The sequence below is a fragment of the Mchenga conophoros genome, linkage group LG9 (genome assembly GCF_057382185.1).
Source record: "Mchenga conophoros isolate Kocher_MC1m ecotype Shallow Benthic linkage group LG9, M_conophoros_male_GT1.1, whole genome shotgun sequence".
NCBI classification, from domain to species: domain Eukaryota; kingdom Metazoa; phylum Chordata; class Actinopteri; order Cichliformes; family Cichlidae; genus Mchenga; species Mchenga conophoros.
In genome coordinates, this window is record NC_140534.1 from 10,102,682 (window position 1) to 10,128,624 (window position 25,943).

The 25,943-nt window shown below is 43.2% G+C and overlaps 1 protein-coding gene and 1 long non-coding RNA gene across 3 annotated transcripts in view; one reads left to right on the forward strand and one right to left on the reverse strand.

Annotated features, from left to right (window-relative positions):
- adarb2 (adenosine deaminase RNA specific B2 (inactive)) overlaps positions 1 to 25,943 on the forward strand; it is a 226,499-nt gene that overhangs the window by 50,748 nt on the left and 149,808 nt on the right. The window lies entirely within an intron of this gene.
- LOC146566734 (uncharacterized) lies at positions 18,774 to 19,466 on the reverse strand. The gene is made up of 3 exons (XR_014893746.1): positions 19,298 to 19,466; positions 19,019 to 19,224; positions 18,774 to 18,939 (listed from the first exon to the last, which is right to left on the reverse strand). It is a non-coding gene; the product is annotated as an uncharacterized LOC146566734 (long non-coding RNA).

Here is a 25,943-nt window from a genome sequence, read left to right on the forward strand (position 1 = left end):
TCTCTACATGGAAAGGGGGGGGGGGGGAGCTAATAGGAGTAAACAGAATAAGGCGAGTCCTCTGAATGTAGTAAAGTGCAGCATTGCTCCCCTCTTGCTGCAGATGAAGCCCTCCTGATTGGTTTAAGAATACACGCTTGCACAGATAATAAGCATAAACCCATGTGGAAAAATTTCACAAAGTCCACAAGGGTGCCCTTCAGGGAGGAGAGAGGAGTGACAGAAGAGTCCGGAGTCAATGTTGTTTCCACACTCGCCGGCTCGCGTCACGTCCTAATCCTTCCCCCTGGAACCCAGGCAGCGTTAAACTAGCTGAAATGAGTGCCATGCAGGGAGTAAATGGAGGGAGACGGCCATCCACAATGGCCCTGGAAAGTAGCTGCTCTTGTAAACGGGAGGATTAGAGGAAAAGAAATCCTCCTCTCCTTGTGTAGGCGTACCCACAGAGACAAAGCCCGGTGTTTACACTCTTTTTCTGCACGTATAGCCCTCCAACCCCGGGTCTGCTGTGTGATCAGCCAAGCGTAGTTGGAGCGAACACTAGGAGATGAGCTGCTCATTCCACCTCATTCTGGGTGGAATATACTGTACCTTAGTTGTTTTTATCCAGCAGCATGGCTCTGGTTACTGGGTAGGTGGGGCAGTTGACCCTTTCATCAAAACAGAATTGATAAAATTTTGTGCAGACCTTCAGTGGACACAGAGAATAAATATTCCTTATTTTCCATCTGCTCCTGTGAGAACATTGTTGTTTTTTGAATCCATGATCACCAGATGATGAATTGAAATGACAAATCCGATTGGCAGTATTGTCATGTTTGATTAGATATCCTTGTGATTATTTATGGATTCTAACATTGGTTTAAAGCAAGTCTGTCCATTTATTTGGGACAGGGCCGGCGTAGGTTCAGACTCAGCGAAACCTAAATCTTACGTTATGCATTCACTGCATTTATTTCTGTGTATCAACTCGTCAGATTGTTAACAAATTGCTGGCAACTTGAGTGCAGTTCTTGCTAAGCAGCACCCATCAGACAGGCTGTGACTAATCACTCAGCCATCGTGTGTCCCTATCACATTAACACTTTAAAGTGAGCTCATTAAACGGTGGCCCTCGAGGTCTCGGTGTACACGCCGGTACCGGCAGCCTGCCATTTGCATTCCACACCTGACCCCGCTGTGATTTGGAAAACAGGCTTTCCAGGGAACGTGGACAGGCATGACTGGAGAAAACAGAGCAGCCCCATCACCTCTGCCTTGCTAGCCACCGTCCCCCCATGCCACCGCCCCGGGCAACATTTTACGCCGCTCAGCTCCTTTCCGTCTTGCTCTGTTGCACTTTGCCCTCTTTTTTTCTTTTTAGGAACTTTGTTCCCTGAATTCGTCCACCTCCCGTCTCTTCTTTTAATGTCAATTTTTCCAATCTGTATCCCGGAACTGCGTCGTCCCGGCTCTTTTGTCATTCTCTTATGAAACAAATGGTGCTGCAGTTTAAATGCACAATGTGATGTGTTTTTTTTCCCTCCCAAATGGATAGAATTCAAGGCAGGTGAATGGAGAAAAGGCTTCATTGTAGTATGCCAGCCATTATAGTGGGCACCTGATGATCTATTTAGAGATCTACGCAGCTAACGAGCATTCATTTTCATATCCTGCAATCTCTGATGACACATAAATAACAGTGCATTTCATTATGCAAATATCGGGCAGAAAAAAGGTGTGGGCTAGGAACCGTGGGTGGGATTGCACCTTGTGTTCGTGTGTCCGTGTGTCAGACTGCAGACCGTGTTCGCTTGATGGAGCCATTCAGTCTCATAGACATGCCCCCAGAAATAATGTCTGCTAATGTCAGTGTTCGTCCGAGGTGTCTGCGGTGGCATGCCGGGCGCCCTCCGTTCACTCCCCATTTTCCTGTATGACAAACAGCCATAAATTGAAAATGATAAACATGCAGCAAACAGTTTTTCTCAATCAAAACAGGGCTTTGTAGTCTAATCAGTGATGCTCCTCAAACATTGTCAAAGATTGCCTTCCAAATGTTCAGAGTAACAAAGTATAGTGGAGCGAAACGCAGAGCACATGTTCATTAATAACAAGTCTTTGGTGTAAATAGGGAAGCTAATCAGACAAACCTCGCCTTATGAGGTAATCAGCAGAGATATACCTGTGTGTGTGTGCGTATGGGTGCGTTTGTCTATGTGTGATCGTGCTCCCAGGTAATTATAGCAGACAGCTGCCATGGCATCCTGGATCAGTCCCACGTCAACAAGCCGCAAACACACTCTGATGTGTGCGCACACACAAACACGCACAAAATAGGTCCCACATCAACGTGGCGTCATTATTAGCGGGCTGATGCCCAGATTTGTGTCATTTTATTCAGAGTCACAGATAAGCCCAGGAAAATTGTGTCTGCGAAGCATCCGGAGCGGCTCGTGCAGAGACGAGATGCATCTGCCTTGCAACACGGGAGAAGGAGCTGCTGCTGACATAGCGCAGAGACAATGATTTCAAACGTTGTTGCAAAGATAGAGATGGCGTTATGCAAAAGCAAGCCCTGCCTAAGACAGAAGACAGGGATGCCGGTCAGTCTCACCCAGCTGACAGAGGCTGAGTGCAGTTCTCCATATTTAGCCACTCTTCTTTCCACACCTGATCTTTTCCTTGATGTACCCTGATCTGTCAAACCCTTTCCTCCCTCCTTCCTCTCTGCTGTCTGTCGGTCTCGCTCTCCCTCTCTCTCTAGTCTGTGCTGTGTTCGCCAGGCATGGTGTGGTATCATGCCTGCATGCATCATGAACCCGCTAACAAATTAGATAGAGTAGCCACTCCGCTTCCCCTCTCACTCAGCTGTCAAGTGGAGCCACTGAAGCATTCACGCTCCTCTCCTCTCCACTTCCATCTATCCATCCAGTCATCCCCCCATCTCACCATCCAGCGTTCCTCTTCCCGCCACACTTCTGTGCCTCCCCCCACCCCCACCCCCCGCATGCTATACCTGCACACCCATAAGGGCTGCAGGTATAGTGTATGATCTCCCTCCCCTTTGTCATTCCTCTTCATCTATCCATCCCTCTATCCATCCTTCTCCCATTACTTCATCTTCCACCCTGCCCAGATCTCCACCTTTGCACACAAGCACATGAAGAAAGTATCTCTGTGCTTTAAAAGCCTGCTATGTTGTCCAACTGAGCTGAAAGAAACAAAAAAACTAAACTGTTATATATATTTTTTTTTTTAAAAGAATACTATTCAACTTACTATGATCAGTCAATAAATGCTAGATAAGTAAAGCAGGTAGTGTGATACTCCGGGAAAAGGAGCACAAATCAGCTCATGAGGAAATAGAAGCAGCTTTAAACAGTGGACAGAACCCACTGTTTCTATAAGAGGAAGAATCGAGGTATGTTTTGACATCATGACTACAATTACAATAACTATAACTGTATTTACATTCATGATATTCACGATATGAAAAAAGTAAAATAAACAAATACATACCTATTGCGGATCGTTAATCGAAAGCCAATCTAAAGACGCAAGTTTTACATTTGTTTTCAAAGATTTCGACACATGCGGCTGCTCTCATGTCCTCTGTCAGTCAGAGCAGAAAAGCTAAAAGCTGTTTCCCTACAGGTTATTTTTCTGCACTTTGGAACAACTAGAAGATTTGTGCCAAAGGACTTAAAGGGTTGTACAGGTTCACACCCTGTAAGCGTGTGACACATATATACCGGAGCAGGACAAGACCACTGAACTAACAGGAAACAGGACGAGCCTCCTGCTGGTTCTACTAAGCTGTTGATCATTTATTGCATGTTGTGGTGGATCAGATAGCAGAGAATTGTTATAGTCCAGCCTCATTATAATAAAACTCTGGATTAGTTTCACTCAAAGAGAGAAAAGGTCACTTTTTAGGAGTATTTACTGGACCTAAAACTAGTTTATGTGTTTAAAAAGTCAGTTTAAATAGACATTGCGTGAAGTATGCATATTTTTTTAAAAACCACACCAAATCATTAAACAGCATCTAAAATCTCCTCACCACATGCTAGACTTTACAGTAAAGTCACTGAACACTCACTTTGCTCAGGCCAGTGTGCAACTGCCTGCATGCAATCTTCACACTTCTGTCGCTTTTCATACGCCCAGGCGAATGCAACATCACAAAATCTTCTGCATGAGACTGTTTGAAACAGAGTCTTGTTACCACCATGACTGAGATTTTTCTTTCAGAAAAGGTGTCAACTTTTCTCCCTTTAGACATGAAAGGGGGGACAGAGATTTATACAAACTAGTCGGTTTCATATCACCGCCTTCGCCTTTAGAGCGTTCAGGAGGTTATGGTAGTGCACCATGGCACAGGAATCCTCATTGCTAATTCTCCCAAGAATTTAGGACTTGATGTGATGAATGGCATTGGTTTTGATGTATTAATGCGGCACAGAGTGAAAGATGCAAGCACTTTCAGAGTGCTTCAACTTGTACAACTTGTATTACTCGATACCTACTAAGTTGGTTGCATTAAAGTTTGGCCAGTTTACTCAGATATGTATCAAGTTTGCCCAGGATACATCAAATGATTGAACACGAATGTCAGGTAGAACTAAATTGACTTCCCCACTGATCATCCATAGTTTTTGGCTTAAACAGACCCCCAGCAGCTCATCTTGGGGTGACTTAATTATCTTTTTAGGGATTTCACCTCCAATGGAGCAGATATGTAGGCAGTGAGCTTGTTTGGTAGATGTCTAATCTGACAGGGATCACTAAACACACTGAGCCCAGCCAGTCTGTCCTGAGGAGCAAGACATAGCAGTGATTAATAGGCTGACAGTGTAGCTCTGACCTCTGAAGGTTGCAAGGTTGTTTCCTGTTTGACTAGCCACATGGCACGCTTATTCATAACCAGATACGCGCACACATAAACTGCTGAATGCATCAATGCCTGTGTGTGCATCAGCTCTGCTCAGACAATATTATTTTATTTACTGGCACCTCAAGAGTTTGAAGTGTTTGAGAGCCTCGGTTTTACGTTGACTTTCACTAGCATGTCACAGCGTCATAATACGGTCCCGGCTAAATGGCATGACATAGCCTACTTGGAACTGAAACTGTACCGTATTTCAAAGACAGGCGCATCTTTTCTGCTTAGAGAAGATGGGTACGATGAAGGCCAGACTCTTCTTCCATAACTCATATGACTGGAGCCTTCTGGTCTGACTGATCATATCCAACACTTTCCTCAAGCCTTCCTGCCTTTGTTGGCAGCCAAATAGACCCCACCCCCCACATACCTTTGATATCAAAGGTGATCTTCTTCCTTACCGCCTCTTTAAAGGAGAAGCTCCATTAATATGCATTGCCTTCCACTAGAGAGCGAGTCTTCCTCTCTAAGGTGTTTGTGGGTGGAGTGGGATGGGTCGTGACCTGGAACAAGCCGGGAACAGAATGGGAAAGATGGTTATGCTATCTCCCTGAGAAGTGTGTTTTACTACATGAGCTGGAGGCTCAGATAACTGTATTTGCTTTAATTCCGATCCAGTATTGGTTTTTGAGTATTTTTAATGTGGTAGTTTGTTGGCATCCCAGTCACAAGAACTTCTCTCAAACAAACAACAACAAAAAACTGGCGCTACAGTAGTAAAGATTAAGTTCTATTCAGAGTCGCTTTGAAAAGGGTCCCTAACCCTGTAAATGTCAGCAATATATCTACAGTGCATGTTAAATACAAAGCAGTCAGTGGCAGATTATAGTTTGCCCTAAGGGATATAGACACAGAGATGGCAGTTTAATACAGCCTAAGGGCCTCCCTATGTGCAGACGCCTAGAGGGATCATACCGAAGTTGCACTACTTTATGTGCAGCGGAGGCAAAAGGCAGAGTTGCTGTCATAAGCACAGTGAGAGCATGACTGGTCTTCTACGGCTGCGTTATATCAGCATTTTAAAACCCTCAAACCGCAGAGAATAAGCCACAGAAATAAGCATGCTGTATTTAAAACCTTCAACCCCCCAAATATTCTGAATATTCATTCAGTAGACAGACTAAGGCAATTATCTTCATCCCTTTTAAGAGAAAATGTATAGTAAAATTTCAATAAAATGTTTCAGTAAATTGCTTCACATCTATAAACCATATCAATCAAATGTCATAAAAAATTTTAAAAGTAGTATAATTTTAGCTTTTTTAATATGAAAGACTATCATTAAATTAAGATCTGAGTACATCGGATGCTATTTTTGCTATGCTTATCCGTTCTAAATTATGTTTTTTTTCTTTGTTTTTTATGTGTGGAGCTTTGTTTTGTTTTTGGTGTTTTTGCCTTGACAGTCGCTGTGAGTTGATGAGTTAAGACTATAACACTGTGCCACTCCAGAACTACACAAGATGAACAGTTTTTAAAAACCTTGTATGTAGCATTAGCATCAGATAGCAAAAAAGCTATTTAGCATAAAAGTTCAATTAGTTTTAGATTATTTAGATTACTTTTGAGCCATGTAATCTCTAAATTAGTGGAAATAGTCCACAATAACAACTTTTTATTGTTTGCTAATAAACATGATCTGGCTTAATAAAATTAGCAAGATATCTAATACCCAGATCTTGCTAACTGCTAAATGGTTGCTAACTGCTTTAGCAGACAAACAAATCAAATTAGCTCCAATTTGTTTTTGCTTATTGTAATGTCCATTTCTGAAATTCACAATAACATTTTTTAAAAATAGTGAATGGCAATTTATTGTAAATTTGTGATCTTTTCAGCTCTTTTAAACCCATGTCACTCACAGTAAAAAGACTTGATTAGATAGGACTTGATTAGATAGGCATTATCTGTCTTTAAGATTGACTTTTGAGTTCTTCTCTTTAATCAGATTCTGTCACATGGAAATGATCTCCATTCAAAAGCAGTTTGATATAAAAAACAAATGTTAGAAACTTAATAGTCACAATCCGTCTTCCTGCTTATTCCACTGCATTGCGTAAAAATGCAATTTAGAAATAGTTTGTAACAGCGGTCAACTTAACGACCAAATTAAATACAGTAGTGACTAAAACCCTCCACACAGAAGCTGAGAGGTGTGAAAATTGTTGACTGTTAATGTGTGTGACCGCCGAAGACCTCACTTCTTCAGCCCTGCTGAGCGAAGTAAATACGTTTGACACTGGCAGGCCCAGGATCTCGTAAATTGCCCAGTGTTCCCTGTTGTCCCAAGATGGCCGAACCCGTTCTGTACTGAGCTGCAGCTGCAGGTAGTAATTACTGATTAGGCTGTGGAAAGTGGGGACAAATGCACTGTATAATCATAGAGCCCGTCGACAGTGGGAGCCCTTCACAATGGCTTGTAATTAACAAGATAATTGGTGAGAGATGGCAAAGATTCCTTGAGTTCTTCCTTATTTGCATGTCATTTTGCGCAGAGTTCTTTATGACTTCTTTTTTCATCTGTGAAGGGTGAGTCGCTAATGATACTGTGTCCTACTGCGTGACTCGCTCGCGTTGCGGATTCAAACTGGGTGCGTGCAGCCAAAGAGGGAAGTAAAACAGCATGTGTGGTGTGCACCTGTACACTCGCGAGATCCGATATTTGTTTTTGTGAAGTCATTTTCTGCACAAGTGCTATTTACACAGCCTCTCATCATATTTATATGCAACGCATGATCATGCAGCAAGCCTTTTAAGCCTTACTTTATCCTCGAAGAAAGCCCTTTAAGGCTGTTTCAACATCAGAGTTCCTTCTTTTAGCCCCTGAGGACGCCTTTCCATATGCATTCATTAGTGTTATTCTTACAATAACTCCAGTAATGAGTGCTCAGGCGGCTTCCTTTTCGAATACCGTTCACTACATCACACACTCAGATAGGAAGATGTTTATCACTCCTTTTCCAATTATATTTCTCCAGATTAAGGTGTCGCCGTGGCACTTGTTTCCTTGACAACACTGTCGTTATTTCACCCTTCCAAGTACCGTAAATCTGAGCGGATATGAAAACTCTTGTGCTTCCCCCCCCAGCACCCCAGTTAGCCACACTGGCGCTGTCTGTTCGACCTCTCAAGCCCACTCCATGGGGTTCTTTTATGAGTGACTTAGATGGGCAGGGTGCTCGATGCTTGATTTTCCTCTTACTCACTCTTCCTCTTATTGTGAGCTTGAAGGGGCTCCCTGTTGAATTTCATATGGGGCACTGGCTGTTAATATGTTGGATTAAAACAATCGTAGATGCCAGGAACAAACACAATGTTTATTGGATTTTGTCTCATTGAAATTGGAAGAGAAAGAGGAGGAGGGGGTAGAATCCACCTCAGTAAATTGATGAAGCATGAAGGGTGTTAATAATGTATAAGGTTTTTTAAAAAATCAATCACGAAAATGTGCACAGTTGGAAGTGGGAGGGGGGCAGAATGGCACAGAACAGAGTGTATTTGACAGGTGACATGATTCCTTTTCGTGTAATTGATTTGCTTTGCCATTTGTTTCCCCATTTTTTCATCTTTTGTGGAACATGGGAGGCAGCGAGTGTGATAGATGAACCTGGGAGAGTTCATTTTTCCCCCCTGCACACCGCCATGTAGCCTCCAGTGCATCGAACAGTGGTGCTCTGCTGTGCAGGTTATGGCAGCGTAGTAATGTTTGCCACTTACTATAACATGTCTATAAATCTATGTGGATTTCCACTTTGCATGCTTTTTTCTTCCCCAAAAGATGATGCAGGTATGGAAATAGAAAATGGTCTTACGAGTTTGACTGTATTCATTTATGTCAGCTTTTATTGTCAACACTGAGGAAAGTTACTTAAAGAGAAAGTTGTTACATTGTAGTTATTGTCTTTTAGACTGCAGCGTTACCTTATGAGAAAGTAACACAGCAGAACACTTTAGTGCTACAGTACCGTAAATTCGCTTTTCAATTCCTGGTGTAAATTTTTGCCTAGAGAGAAGCCGACTGTATATCTGCCTTTGCTCACTGCACGGTGAGGTGGTATTAGTGGCAAATGTTAAATTTTTAATATGTACGGGGTCTTGTTCACAAGTGACGGGAGAAGGGAGCGGGAGATCGACAGATGGATTGGTGCTGTACCGGTCTGTTGTGATGAAGAGACAGCTAAGTATAAAAGCGATGCTCTCAATTTACCGGTCGATCTATGCCCCTACCCTCACATATGGTCACGAGCTGTGGGTAGTGACAGAAAGAACGAGGTTGCGGATACAAACGGCGGAAATGGGCTTCCTCCGAAGGGTGGCTGGCCTCTCACTTAGAGATAGGATGAGATGTTCGGCCATCCAGGAGGGGCTCAGAGTAGAGCCGCTGCTTCTCCACATCGAAAGGAGCCAGTTGAGGTGGTTCGGGCTGGGATAAGCGGAAGAAGATGTAGTCAGTGTAGAGCAAGTGCCAAGAGCTCAGGTTTCAGACTGATATCAGTGAGTTGGGTTATCCCTGAGATGGTCAACTTAGGCACGCTGCTCAGGCCGTGAACAGAGTTACATTAAAACCCTCTGGAGTCAACAAATCAGACAAAAGTTGATGTAAAGGGAGGTGGAAGGGAGCTAAAATGAACTGTGAGTCACCCAAACCTGATGTAGTAAAGTACAGCATTTTAAAAAAAACTGAGCAGGGATTGCATTGGGTAATCTGAAAAATGTAACTGATAAGATGTTATGATACTTGCTAGTGGAGCAAATAAGTATTATAGCATGTCAAAAAAGAGTGCTAATAACTGTTTTCCTGCTTTTCTTAATGTTTTTCATGCTTTTCCTGATGTTAACCTGGCTCAGGTAAGACTTTTTTATCATTCCGTACATGCTCTACACATTTTATTATGCTTTTTATCGCATCTCGTGCTTGTTACTGACCTTCCACTGAAATGCCCAGACACCTGACTCATAACCTCTGCCTCATGTTGTCTCACAACACCTGCATGCTCGTGCATTTGTCAGCTCTTTAGAGTGATGAACCCATAAAGTATCCATGTATCGGTCCGAGAGACGTGTATAATGCTTCAGTTAGCATGCGCTTTCTGACTCGAGCATCATCCTCAAGGTTGGTCTCACTTGACGTTGAACCATCGTCTCAGTCACCGGCACTTATTACCGCACGCCTCTTCTCTCACCTCACTTTCTGAGAAAAAAGTTTGTGCCGAGTGTAGCGGCTGCAGCTGCGGCGCGCACACCCGGAGCTTTAAACAGAGCGAGCACTTTGACAATTAAGGCTGAAATAGCACAATGGCAATTGCTCACACCCATTGTAATTCTGTTTCGTCAAACTGCACGCCTTTAGGTGAGAGCCTTGCTGTCTTTGATTTCTCACTTTCAGTCAATGTTTTTTTTCTTCCTCTCTTCCTTTCGTCTGCTTTATTTTCCTCCAGAATACTCATTCAATTTTTACTGCGGTATGAGACTGTGAACAGCTTGCAGGGCGGGAGCGCAGTAATTACCACGGTTATGTCAGGCGAAGCTGAGGAACGTAGCCTGGGGAGGAGAAAGGCCACTGTGCAGTGATGGCCCCCCGAAATTAATGGAGAATTGGAAATGAATCAATAGCTAATGAAAATGTGTGTTCACTCTATTACTGCTTTTATGACGGCTGCAGCCTCGGGCGGGGCGCTTTGTCACCCGACTACACAGAGAGTGGTGGCACCCGTGTGTGTCTCTCATCATATTCGTCTCTCTTTTCTCATTTCTCTGTGATGCTTTTGCATCTTTGAACCTCTTCTCTTGTGCTTCTTGCTTTCGGTCCCCGTGTTCTTTTTTGGCCTCAAATTAATGGAGGTATGAAAAAGCTTCGTTTAAAATGCGAAAGAAAGACACGGTTGCTTGGTGGATGTCAAATGTTAAAGATGTTTGGTTCTTGTCTCTGAACTCCATAGTATTCTTCTGTAATAACCGACTGTTAGCCAAACCTCGCTGTTAATGGTGACAGCCATGATTATTAGTTCATGAATCTGTGTTGACACATGTGATGCAGGCTTCACTGTCAACTGTTATCACCAAGATTTCTTCTTCTTCCAAAATGGCCCTTAAAGGACTGTCATTCAATACATAAATCTTACAAAAATAATACAAGTTGACTGAAAAAAGGTATTGGTCACGTTTTTGGGGCCTTAACACTTGATGTAACAGATGTAACCGTATGCCATAACCTTCCACATCAGTCATTGTAGAGGTGCATCGACCCAACGTGTAGTTACATTTCTCACGTCAGGTTACGTGGAAGTTACAGCGTAGAATTCCATCTGAAGCATAATTTGAAGGCTACCTTAAGTAAAAGATAGTCTTCATTAGGAGCTGCTGGGGTTGGGGTGGCATGAAGACATCCGATAGCTACACGGTGACTGGAGTTTCAAATCTCATCTCTGACCACTTAGATATTAAACAACCTATAAAGGTTGGGAAACGATCATGGTAAATACAAGTTAAACACATGTAAGAAAGCTCGATTCTTTAGATTTCTAAATAGATCCGCTCCTCTTATAGGTGATGCCACCAGTGCAGATGTTGCACAGTTACTCGCATAGATGTTAGAGGTCGCTTCACTTGGTAAAGTTTTTATATACTGGAGTAACACCTTGGATTAATGATCCATCTGGCTTAAGACTGAAGCTAAGGGCAAAGCGTCCTAGGCTGAAAGCTCATGATTAGTGTAGTAATGACCCAAGACGCAATGAGCTTGGAGACGGTGGATGGGCAAAAGTTTGCCAATCTTGTGTCAAAGTTCAGCTCGTTTTCCTATTAAATATCAATCACTATTATTAGTTTCACATTAAATTTAGTCTCTTTGTGTTACTGCTTATGACCTCATCTCTGTACTGAAATGAATGTGGGTGTGGAGAGAAGCTGCATGGAGCCATTGTCATCTCAGAATGAGAGAAAAAGTACAAAAGAGCCTCTCTGATCTTATGGCTTCTTCCCATTTTAGCTGCTTAGCATATATTTGTCCACTTCTGTTGTTTCTTGTTGGTGAAATAGAGCGTCTCCTACTGCTGTAATATGTGTTCCTTCTCTTCTTGCTAGAAGTGGGACATAAACACAGCACAGGTGAGCGAGGGAGCCCTGTTTGGGTCACACGGGACATCTTATAGTGGGTGGATAGCACCACCTTAACAACCACATATTAACATTGGTACATTAAATGTTACAGGAAAAACAATTTATAGGCAGAAGGAAATGTGACTTTAGTTGCCATGTTAGCTTACTTGAATATAATGAAAGATGGGAAAGGTTGCTGAAGGAGACTTTTTCTAATGTAACCTACAGCAGCACTGTGTAACGTTGCTAACTAATGATATACAATCATAGTGCTGCTGTTGGTGTGGCTTTTAGACATGCTGTAGCGAGGATTTAATCTCATGCTGGGATAAAAGTAGCAAATAGACAATACTATTATCCTTTTGACATTTGAGCTGTTTTTAAGGTATCATCAGAGGGGAAAAAGAGAAAAACATGACATGTCTGACTTCATTGGCCAATGAGACTGTCGAGGAAGAAAAAGAGAGACGTGAGGAGAGGAGGGGAACCTTTTATGTCACTTATCCAGGTTGTACAGGGACACAGAGCTCAGTGCACATTAGTTGACTGCTCCCCCAGGATTCACAGATCATTTCTCTTCCCTGACATGGTACATGCAGCACTGCCAAGGGGTGCCTGACAGTGCGTGACATTGTGTGTGTGTATGTGTGTGTCTGCGTGTTGCACCGGGGCCCAAACCTCCACCCATCAGCACCTCCTGCAGACTGCAAACCCTCAGGGCCCCCCGCCATTCAAGTTGACTGCCTCTCTTTGTTAACAGGCTGTATGATACTGCAGATAAACACAAACTACATCTCCACAAGGTTGCCTTGGACACCATCAACTGAATCAGCTTCAGGACCTTATCTTATTATCCCACAGCAATGTCGATTGTACGTCAGTACAGAACAACAACGACTCGTTGTTTTATGTTCGGCCAGACAATTAAATCCCAGTGAAAGGCAGTTCACTTTCCCAACACTGTTTGCTGTTTATTCAAATTCATTTAAAAGTAATCAATCTATTAAATAACTAGAAATCCATCCCTGTTTGCTTCAGTACCTTTCAGCTTTCTGGTGCTGCTGCTTCCTGCTGGAAATCTCATTCTTCAAAGTAGTCAATCTGTCAACCGCGCGCTGTTGTTTCATTACAAGCTTTGAGTGTTTTCCCCTCGTTGTCGAACCTAAACAGTAATAAACAGCTGTTTTTGTGCCGTGTTATCTGTGATTGATAGAATACAGTAGTGAGTCATGAAAGCCCGTACGTGCAAAGAGCGCCAGTCTTGTTGGTGTTTTCTGAGGCAAAAATAATCTTATTCACAGGAGATGATTGCAATAAATGTAGACTCACTCTGTGTTATTTGCTTATGGTGCATGAATTCATTTCAAATGTGTTATGGGCAAATTAAGAAAGGCTTAATTATTAGCTAATATTGTGGCCCTGTCTTGTAGGAGTTCTTTTACAATGTTCACTTTCCTGAATTTAGTGTTGTTCAAACATAGGGACACATGGGAATGGAGGGGAGTTTAGAGGGGATTCCAGCTTAAGAATAATCGGGAATAATGCTAGAAGGACCATTTTTCTTAGCAATAAATTCCACAGTTATCCTTGTGATTTCTCTTTTCTATTTGTTTATTTTAAATAAGAGTGCAGGATTTCAAAGGCTGTAGTCAGCTGTCACTGGACTTGTTCGTGTAAAAGCATAAATATATTGAAGCATGGCAATTCTGACGTTCGCACTCAAAGCTGAAGTCAGTGTTGTGTGAGTAAGCATAAATGTTCAACATGACTGACCAAAGAATTTCAAACTAGCTGAGAACGCCCACATTCTGGACTCTATCAGTTGTGAGTTAGTGCAAATGTGATTTGGCCCTACAGAGCTATGGTACAAAACTCTAACATTTACGGGGTAAACATTTCTTTTTTTCTTCATTATGTTTTTGACATTATCTTTCTTTCTTTTCTTTTTACTGGATTTTGATTGTTATAAAATACCTTTTTTTAGCTTCATCACAGCACCACACCATGATGCAGTGTTTGTCATTTTCATTTCGTGCATCATACAAACAGCAGGAGAGAATTTCTAGCAACAGTCACCGTCGACCACTAGCTCCTAGTTGTCATCATTGGAGTTATTATTGCCCTTTATTCTCAACTAGCCAGTCACAATACATTAGGAGAATTCTAGGACTTTGTTTTCATTTAACTCTGAAATAATGTTTTTTCCAAAAGCAGGTACAAATAATGATTTATTTCACATGTAAATGCTAGAGCCTGGCTGGTATAAGATTTTTTAGACCGATTCTGATATTTGGTGATCTAAAATATAAAATCTAATATTTCAAATTACCAAATTAAGATGTAGTTGTGTTTGCTGTGCTACTTCTTTGTTTGAAAAATGGTCTAATCAGCGATTCTGTTGTCTCCCTCGGTGTTCACTTTGTTGGGGCTGTTAGAAATCACTGAAGGACAATTAAGCTGAACCCAGAATATGAATGACTGAACAAACCCAAATGGAGAGCTTGTCTAAATACAACTTCTATTTAATGGACCTATGAGAACCTCTACTATAAAGCATTGTAAAACACTACTCCAGAGTAAACAGCCCACTCTTACCTATCCGTATTCCCTTTTCGGTGTTTTGTACTTGGTGTGGTGTAAGGGAAAGTTTGCTCCATTAGTATTCTGGCCAGCCTGCCAGACCAGAGGAGTCAAAGCACCTCTGGGGTCAAGAGTCCCTCGAGTGATGAAATTAACCATTCGCTAATGTTCCTAGAGAGAGAGACAGACAGACAGAGAGAGAGAGAGGGGGAAGGAGTTAGCTTGCCTTATCATGCCACAGAAACCTGCAATCATCCTTAGAGGCAGATCAGTGAGCGGACCGGTGAGCCTGTGAATATCCTTCAGTGCCTGTGCAGGTGGCCTCCCATACCAAGTACAGCACATTAATCCAGTCAGTTAACAAATAAGCAGCCTGGCTAATAGAGGCCTGCCAGAAGCATTTGTTTCCACCATCATGGTGTGTGTTGGGGGGGCGGGGGCTTGTTTAATTTTCTCCTGCTTTGGAGAGAGAAGCAGAAGGGGAAGAGGGAGAGATGGTGGGGATTAAATGAGGTATAGGATGCCAGGGATTGAGGGGAAGGAGTGAGGTAGCTGAAAAAGTGCCCAGCTTGGCAAGCGTGCCGGTAGGTTTAGTATCGTCAGCAGTATCGCTCAGCCTGCTGGCTTGTTGTCAGTCAAAAGTGATGTTAAGAGACCTGCAAATAATGCGTTTAAAAAGAGCTCACAAGAATTCTCAGCAGTAACTCGCTATTTGTACTCCAGATATTACAAACGGTCCCATGGCGTGTGGATTTTGCACGCACGCATTCACGTGTTCAAACAAAGTGAAACTACTCTGAAGTATTCACAACCTTTAGCCTTCACGAGTCAGAACTCAGTCAATGCCGAGCACACAGACACGAAATGTACAAACATCCACAAATCATCTCAGAAATCTAAGGGGGAAAATACTCTGCACGACTTGTTTGAGAATCCCCGCATTTTCAAGTTTTCTTAAAGCGTTGCTTGCAGATGCGTCCTTGGATACTCTGCAGGTAGAACGCCGATAGATGATTCAACAATAGGGTCAGCTTTTTAAAAATGTAAAACAAATACAGGCTTAGGTGAAGCCGTAACTGTAGCTAATATAACAGTCGCTTTTTGATCCACCATTAGGTTTATGGCTTCCTGTACTCTACTGGTTCTCAACAGCAACCAAAAACATAGGTAACATATGTGGACGTCATGATAACTAACTAAAATACTTTGTGTCTTGCTACACTTTAATATAAAGAGTCAGAAAAGGGATGAGCAGTTCTTTCACTGTTAAATACAAAGATCTGAAACGGTAAGTGATCGTGTCAGTATTATTACCAGGTTGGGGGCTATAAAATTACCCACACGCAATGAGACCACAATCACATATCTGTGCATAAATGTTAATACTGACTACTAGACTCGATTGTACCTGCTCTATAAAGCTGCTCAGCTTCGTGAGTGATCGGTGATTTATTTGTGGACGTCTCCAGCATTGCACTGTTTCCTCCCCTGAGGATTGTCCCTCTACTTCCTCCTAGTCCAGGGGCAGCTGTGCTCCCTAATGGGCCCGCTGACATGCGTGCCGCTGTAATGATCACCTCCAGGAAGTCCTCTCTTGCTTTGTCTCAATGACTGAATCAATAACAGGCCCGCCGTTGCCGCCCAGGTGACCATTTTCATCAGAAATTTCCGTCTCTGTTTTGGATGAAAGGCTCCAACTGGCCGCTAAGGGCCTCTTCTCTGTTCCTCTGGTTTCTCTCTGCCTTCCTCCCCAACAAATCGTCAGAACCGGCGGCGGCTTCCTTGAAGTCGTTTTTTTCCCGAGCGTTTCATTTGAAGTATGCAAAGAGACCAGCATCTGTCTGAATGAGCAGCTAAACGTCAGATTGAATAGAACCAAGCGCACTGCAGCAAAGGCTCATATTACTATTCATGCCTGGGGGTATCTTCTGCTTCTGATGGTGCAATATTGCTCTTCTAATCGCTTTAGCTCAATAGTTAAATTGTTTTAATTCATTTTACAGCTTTCTAAAGGCAATTCAAGCTAATTTGCTTAAACTACTATGTTCGATTACTGTAAACCTCCTCGGCAAAGACAAACTGTGAGTGCATTGTAACACTTAGTTTCCAGTGCACAGTAGGCACTTTCTTTGTTTTTGAGTTGTATTCCCATAATCCTTTTCGGAAATGTCGGCCCAAGCTATTTGAGCAATTAGTTGTGAGTTGGTCATTGATTAGTAATTTCTTTCAGGGCCAAAGCGGGCTGGTTAGCAGGGCTCTCGTAAATCCCATTGTCTTCATCAAGCCTTATTTCCAACTAATGAGGTCTATTAGATTACAACTCTACCTCACACGTTTAACAAAGGATTAAATTGGCAGGCCTCTACAGGGAATATGTTTTTATAGTACTCCCATAATGAGTGAAAGTTAAGGAAATGGGAAGCGCTAAGCAGGAATAAGTCATTGGACATGCTGAACTAGGCCGGGAGGGCCCGAGCGCTTAAAGAGGCGCGTAATGCTGTCGGATAGCTCCTAAATGAAAGTGACGTGACGGCGCTAATGAGAAGGCTTCGCATTACGTGTGACTCCTGCCTGGGGGAAACATTACAGCTGACTTAATGAGAGGAGATATTGTACACAGGCACTTTTGTAGTTGAGCAATGAGACCGCCAGCCTTGCTGCTGAGGTACAAGCCGCCGCAGCGAGCAAGTGGTTTGTTAACGGGCCTGACAGGCTGAGCTACGGGGAGAGCGCTGGATAAATGCTCATTGCTGAGACTGTGGTGCGGGTGCAGGTTGAAAGATCTGAGACCTGAAAACAGTCAGATTCATAAATATCTGTCTTAAGTGACTTGTCTGTGCCCAGAAGAGAACTCAGATCTCATCATAATCAGGGTAAAAGACATTAAGGCAGCCTAAATCTAGGCCCTAACCCAAAGGATGTTGGCTGTTATTGATATTTGGTGATTTAAGAAGTTGATATATTGGCTGATTTTTTACCAAACATTTATCATGTGTATACATGTATTAGACTTTATTAAGTTAACATGGAAATGCTGTTTAAAAATGATCTTGTTTTATCGTTATAGCCATGGATTATAACCAGGGGTGCACATAAGTGGTCCGCATGTGCGCATTCGCTGTCAAAATAAAAGACGCCCACCAGATAAGAAGTTGCAACGTCTGTTTGCGTCCCAATAAAAGGCAGTGTTTTTGTCCACTAGAGTGGGATTTTCACAGCATATTCTGCACCACATCTCTGTGCGTTCATCATTTGTTTGAACCCAGCTCACCTCCTGCAACCACTTTTCCGAGAATACGTGCTTCTTTTGCGGTTCGGACTCCTTCTGACATTTCTTTGGAGGTGGAGGAACACCAAAGTAATTGCTTAAAGGAGCTTGCTTCTTCGACATCTTTAAGACATCTACTAAACAAATGTCTGTCCTCCTCCAGAAAATTTTATGTACGCAAAAGAGATTGCAACTTCTTATCTGGTGCACGTCTTTTATTTGGACAGCGAATGTGCACCTGCAGACCACTTATGTGCACCCCTGATTATAACTGTTGTTGATAACATTCCAATGATATGGTGCCAACAGGGAAGTTGCAGAGTGCCCCCTTCTTCCATTGCTTCGTTACTTTTTTTAAGGCCCTGCCAATGTGGTGAGGCCTAACCTAAATAGACAGTACTACTCTGTCAAGTGCTTCACATTTCTACCTTGCCCTAGCGTTTCTGGAGAACCCAGCATGCCTACACAACTATTCATTTTTTATTTTTTATTGAACTTTTTATGCAGTTCGTTATTAAATAACAAAGATTTGTGGAATTATTTCCAAAGTATCTTCCCTTTTGTTTACTGCCTAAAACTTTTGCATAGCACGCTTAACCCAGAAAAGAATGAAAGGGCCAGGATAAACTAGAAATCAGTATTGCAAGATATTAGAACTGTTGTCTTTAAGTACTAATTAAGATCACTTTTTAGGAGTGGGTATAAAGCTCAAACATTTTACCTGCATGTTGTACGTCATGCATGCACATAGATGATGTAAATAACATGGCGTGCCCTCTAAAGAGTCTAGTGATTGATTATACAGGGAGTGCAGAATTATTAGGCAAGTGTCACGGCGACGGATGGCCGGTACTGAATAGGACTCAGGTGCAGAAACCCAGAGCGGAGACAGTAGATGATTTAACAGTTTATTACGGTTAAGTGCAAGGGGGAAAAAAAGGGAAACGTGGCAAAGACAGAAAATGACGAGACGTGGAGCCTTGGTGTGGCGTGCCCAGGGGAACGTGGCTAGGGCGAGGGAACGAGGCCTGAGAAGTGGAACGGAGCTGAGTGGGGAACAGTCACACTGAGGGGAGAGGATATAGGAGTTAGGCAGGTAGTGAAGGCAGCTCAGAAGTGGCCAGTATAAGAGCAGCAATTCTTACTTGCAGTTAGGGACCTGGAGTGTTTGAGAGGGGGATGATGAAGATCCAGGGGAGGCTGAGTGGCGTGGAAAGGCTGACCTGAGATCCGGGGCTCCAGATGGAGTGTGATGGCAGGAGGGCAGGCAGGTGAGGCACAGAGGGATTTCCAAAATGATCACTAGGTATCCCGAGTCCGGAGGTGGAGTGAGCCAGGGTGGGTACAGCAACTGTAGCACAAAAGAGTCTTTGTTAGTAAGATAAATCACAGCGAGAATTTGAAACACAAGACCTGTTACAGACATGGGTTGATGACGAACTGGCAGTGAGTGAACATCGATGTGTGGTTTAAATCCCTCTGGCTTGATAGCCTGCAATAGGCTCCAGGTGTGCAGGAGCTGGAGTTGGCCCTGCCCAGGGGCGGATCCCAGGTCAGTTCAGGAGCCTAATGGAAACTCCAGCCACCCACCGTAGACCATGACAGTAAGTTGTATTTTTGAGGAATAATTTTACTATTGAACAACAACCATGTTCTCAATGAACCCAAAAAACTCATTAATATCAAAGCTGAATGTTTTTGGAAGTAGTTTTTAGTTTGTTTTTAGTTTTAGCTATTTTAGGGGGATATCTGTGTGTGCAGGTGACTATTACTGTGCATAATTATTAGGCAACTTAACAAAAACAAATATATACCCATTTCAATTATTTATTTTTACCAGTGAAACCAATATAACATCTCCACATTCACAAATATACATTTCTGACATTCAAAAACAAAACAAAAACAAATCAGCGACCAATATAGCCACCTTTCTTTGCAAGGACACTCAAAAGCCTGCCATCCATGGATTCTGTCAGTGTTTTGATCTGTTCACCATCAACATTGCGTGCAGCAGCAACCACAGCCTCCCAGACACTGTTCAGAGAGGTGTACTGTTTTCCCTCCTTGTAAATCTCACATTTGATGATGGACCACAGGTTCTCAATGGGGCTCAGATCAGGTGAACAAGGAGGCCATGTCATTAGTTTTTCTTCTTTTATACCCTTTCTTGCCAGCCACGCTGTGGAGTACTTGGACGCGTGTGATGGAGCATTGTCCTGCATGAAAATCATGTTTTTCTTGAAGGATGCAGACTTCTTCCTGTACCACTGCTTGAAGAAGGTGTCTTCCAGAAACTGGCAGTAGGACTGGGAGTTGAGCTTGACTCCATCCTCAACCCGAAAAGGCCCCACAAGCTCATCTTTGATGATACCAGCCCAAACCAGTACTCCACCTCCACCTTGCTGGCGTCTGAGTCGGACTGGAGCTCTCTGCCCTTTACCAATCCAGCCACGGGCCCATCCATCTGGCCCATCAAGACTCACTCTCATTTCATCAGTCCATAAAACCTTAGAAAAACCAGTCTTGAGATATTTCTTGGCCCAGTCTTGACGTTTCAGCTTGTGTGTCTTGTTCAGTGGTGGTCGTCTTTCAGCCTTTCTTACCTTGGCCATGTCTCTGAGTATTGCACACCTTGTGCTTTTGGGCACTCCAGTGATGTTGCAGCTCTGAAATATGGCCAAACTGGTGGCAAGTGGCATCTTGGCAGCTGCACGCTTGACTTTTCTCAGTTCATGGGCAGTTATTTTGCGCCTTGGTTTTTCCACACGCTTCTTGCGACCCTGTTGACTATTTTGAATGAAACGTTTGATTGTTCGATGATCACGCTTCAGAAGCTTTGCAATTTTGAGACTGCTGCATCCCTCTGCAAGATATCTCACTATTTTTGACTTTTCTGAGCCTGTCAAGTCCTTCTTTTGACCCATTTTGCCAAAGGAAAGGACGTTGCCTAATAATTATGCACACCTGATATAGGGTGTTGATGTCATTAGACCACACCCCTTCTCATTACAGAGATGCACATCACCTAATATGCTTAATTGGTAGTAGGCTTTCGAGCCTATACAGCTTGGAGTAAGACAACATGCATGAAGAGGATGATGTGGACAAAATACTCATTTGCCTAATAATTCTGCACTCCCTGTATTGTGTGACGTTTAGTGTCTTTTCATCTCATAAACAGTTTTAAAACTGGATAATATAAGGAAGGGAGCAGAGATCATTTAAGATTGATCACTTCTGTTGTTGATCTGTACATCCAGCAGTAGTTTGGTCAGTAGGTTTGCAGTGCTGTGATGCTCCGTGTTAGAACTGAAGCTAAAGAAAAAAGAAAGTCTGAGCGCTGATACTGAAAACATCCCAATCAGTGAAAAAGAATTAGATTATCATTATTAATTACAGGGCTCTTGTTCAGATTTAATTTATGGGCTGTCATTTTATTTTGTTTACTCAAAACGACATGTAGCTTTTTTAAATTTAATTTCGGGTGGGTTTTTAAAATATACAACAATTTAAAAGTTAATAGCCATAAATGTGGTCACAGTCATCAGCACTCAAGGGGTGATCTGGTAAGGATGAGTGCATAGACACACTCATCCTTATGAGTGGGTCCAGATCTTTGTGCTGTGGTGCTGTACTTGTACTTTCTTTATATACCAGCAGCCACTTCAGCTGCTACAAAACAGATAAAACTCTGTGTTTCTTACACGCTGACTTTATTTAGAGAGCAAATCTCCCTTACTTTAAAAAAGTTACGTTTCTGCTTGCCATCTAGCCCTGGCGCGATGACTGGGTGCCTTGATATTATTCAGTTACCTCTCCAGATCGCCTCATGCCCCACGGTTGGACAGACTCCAACTCGACTGTCTTAGGCAGTAGCTGGCAACAACACATCTATTTCTGCTCTGGAGATCTGCCGTGACCTAGAGCACCGCTCTAACCAGAACCTACAGCAGGCGAAGAAGTGGTTCATGCGTCGCTACACCGAGCTCACCGAGCCCCGGTGAGCTCGGAGAAGAACAAGCGCAGCCGTTGCCAACTGCAGTCCCAAGACTGTGGAGGTGAAGTATGTCCGCAAGACAAGATGCTCAATGAAGACGCAGATAAAGAGGAACTACTCATCAATTAAATGCCATGTGTATTATTTTATACTTTATTATAAAAAAACAAAAATACATTCAGTGGCAAATGACAGAGATTTTAAAATCGGCCTGTTGTGCCTTTCCTTCTTGTTAAGCATGTAATGGCTACAGTTTAAGTAATATCAGGCTTCAATCTGCACTAAGCGCCTAGTTTTAGACTGTTTTTTTCTTTTCATGGCCTATTTTGATATCAGCGAAAGGGAACATTTCTCATATGGTCGTCTCAATCAGAAAAAAGTTTACAAGGAGATGAATTAAACCGGTCTTTCTTTCATGAACCACTGGATGTCTTAAAGGTACAGTTAGTAATTTTTTGAGGTTATTTTAAAAAAGGGAAAATCCTTAAAGTTTATTGTACTCATAAATTTATACATTGATTACACACATTAGTGTGTAATTACATCTTCCAACATTTTGATGAGTTCTCATAAACTCAGAATGAATCCATTAAAAAAGGATCGGAGCAGGCGCCGGTTTGTGGAACCTACTATATTCCCCCTCCATATTTGAATACATTGGCCAGGAAGGATGTTTTCCTTTCATTAACTGCATTTTATGTAAATTCTATGGGTAGAGACCGGTGACATACGTAGCACACCAAAAACAGAGAGGAGAACTCTCAGGTGCTTGCGTGCTGTGGAGGGACATTTAAATTCGTGCCTGCACCCTCACGCTCAACATATGAAGGTTCATATCTATGTTTTATCACAGGAGACGGGGTCCCGTTCAGGGAAGAAACAAAAACGTTAAGGAAAGACCAGGATCTTAATAAAACGTCACCTTAAGCTTCGTCTCCTGACCTAAAGTTGGGACTCTAACACACTAAAATGTACATAAACATATTTGTATTACAATAACTACAGGAGGCTAACAGCAGCTAACAACAACAAAAACAGAAGAACTTATCAAAAGAAATAATTAAGTGCTGTAGGTCTAAACTTATTTTTTAAATCTCTTTTGGTTGACTAAAACATGTTTGTCCTATAGCAGCCACTGTAGCTAGAATCATGCACTTGAACTGGGAGCGGTAAAAAAACAGAACTCAGTTGACCACAGTCTGCACTCTACTGTCATGTAGTGGTAAAAGTTTTACGACTGTAACTTTAAAGTCTTGTGAAACCTGAAAAATCTGCTTTTAATGCATAAGATGCATATGGTTTATTTTGAGATGTGAGTCTTGCTCATTTAGCTTGGTTCAGGAATGAAAATGCAGAGGTGAATATGAGCATGTGGTGGGGCGTGGTCCGCGGTGGATGCCGTGCAGGTGCGTCCACCCTCCCTGCACGGCATCCTTAATCCTTAATCCTTAATCATCCTTAAAACACGGGGACTCAGGGGTGGGTGGGTGTCGTGGTGTGATGCAAGTCAATAAAATGGCTCAAAATTATGATCCCTGGACCCGTCGTGTCTCATTCACACCACAGAGCATAAATAGGTCCTCTTTAAATCTCTGTAGGTCTCTTTCCATAAGTGTGAGAATTGCAGTGATGTTCCAGTGAAGCCTTAGCACATGGTTGTTGTATTTAGTATTTTTAGTATTTATTTATTTATTGTCATTGTCAAGAACAATGAAATTGCGTTTGGGGCTTCCATACAACCCAAAAAAAGAAGAAAATAATAAATACCCCTTAAAACCCAAGTGTACATATTTAACCCAGTGTGACTCCAATGCAATAAGACAATCCTTAGCAATAATGTTCGTAGAAATTCAGACAAAGACCTGAGAAACATGACAAAATACAACAATGCAACCCATTCAATATTATTGTACTGTGAGATATGATATCAGATATGATAGTTATCTATTTAAGAAAGAGGGGGGGGGGGCAGGAGGGGGAAGAGAATAAAGATATGATGCACCAATGCAGACCAGTTCATTGCTATTAAGAAGTTGGATATGGTTATTGTCCGTGAGAGGGGGGCAGAGAGTTCAGGAGCCTCACAGCCTGTGGATACAGGCTGTTGGCCAGTCTGGATGTTCTGGCCTGTATAGACCTGTACCTTCTCCCTGAGGGCAGCAGATGGAAAAGGTGGCGCGCAGGGTGATGTTGGTCCCGCAGGATACTGTGCACCCTCCTCAGACAGCGAGTGGGGAAGATATTACTGATCTCTGGCAGACTTGTTCCAATAATTCTGCCAGCTTCTTTCACCACCCGCTGGAGTGCTTGCTGATCGGCCTTGGTGCAGCTGGGGAACCACACGTCAGAACGCTGCTGATGGCACAGTTGTAGAAGTTCAACATCAGAGATCTGGGAATGTGTGCGCTCCGCAGTCTCCTCAGGTAGTAGAGGCGCTGTTGGGCCTTCCGTACAACTGAGGTGATATGGTTGCCCCAGGACAGGTCCTCGGTCACAGTTACCCCCAAGAATTTAAAACTGCTCACCCTCTCCACCGCCTCACTGCCAATGAAGAGAGGCAGATGGTTGTTATGACCCCTCTTCCGGAAATCTACAATGATCTCCTTGGTCTTTTTGGTGTTTAAGACCAAGTTATTGTCGTGGCACCATGACTCTAGTTGTTGCACCTCTGTCCTATAGTTTGTCTCATCATTGTTGGATATAAGTCCGAGCACTGTAGTGTCATCTGCAAACTTAACAATGAGATTGGACGCGCAGGAGGAAATACAGTCATGGGTGAAGAGAGTGTATAGCAGAGGGCTCAGAACACACCCCTGAGGGGCACCGGTGTTGACCACAAGGGTGGAAGAGGTGTTCTTACCCACTCTGACACTCTGTCTACGGTTAGTGAGGAAGTCCACAATCCAGTTGCACAGAGAGGAGTTAAGTCCCAGTTGGTGGAGTTTGGGACGGAGTTTGTATGGCCGGATGGTATTAAAAGCCGAGCTGTAGTCTACAAAGAGGAGCCGTGCATAGGTGTTCCTGTGTTCCAAGTGCTTCAGTAATGTGTGCAGCACTGTGGCGATCGCATCCTCGGTTGACCGGTTCTCCCTGTATGCAAACTGGTGAGAGTACAGGGATGGTGGAAAAGCAGCTCTGATGTGTTTAATGACCAGTCTCTCCAGGCATTTGGCGGGAATGGGGGTGAGTGCCACAGGTCTGAAATCGTTCAGACATGTGACATTTGACTGTTTTGGGATGGGAACGATGGTTGCTGCTTTGAAACAGGATGGTACCAGTGAACAGGACAACGAGGTGTTATATATGCAGTCATGTACAGCGTGTTGACATCCTGCTCACTGAGCTCCGGTCAGGCGTCAGTTGTTGTGTGGGTGAGTGATGCACCTCCTGCGTTTATTGACTGGAAAAGCAGAGACGAGGGGAAAAGAGGGTCACCGAGAGGTGTGTGTGTGGAAGGGGGGTTCAATCGTCTGTCCAACTCTCCACAAGACACAAGTCACACCTCATTAGGAGGTAGTGGAAAAGAGAACAGCAGTTATGTCTGCCGTGAAAGCACCGTCTCACACACACATAAACACAGACACGCTCGCACACAGACACTTCTACCCCAATTACCCCTATCTTGTCCCTCGAGCTGACGGACTGAGTTATGCTGACAGGCACCCCTCTAGAAAGTAGGGGGAGAAAGTCAAAAAGAGAGGGAGGGCAGGCAGGACAGGAGAAGGGGAAAAGTGATGGAGGAGTGAAAGCTGGGGGAGTTCAGAAAGGGGAGGAGAACAGAGGCGAGAGAATAGACAGAAGGTGGGGGTGGGGGCGTCACGCGGCATGAGGCAGAATGAAACATGTCTCCCTGTCACCTGCCACACACTGGAAATGGATGGGCCCGCAATCTTGCAATCAGCAACTTATCTCTGCGGCCTGGAGGGGGAAAAAAGGTGGGCAAAAAGAAGAGAAGGAGGCAAGAAAAAAATGGTTGAGAGGAGTTTCTTCTGCTGCAAACTCACAGTAATTTGTTACAATTTCTAAAGACAAATATGACAGGGTGGAATTACTCTGCCACTACGGAGGCA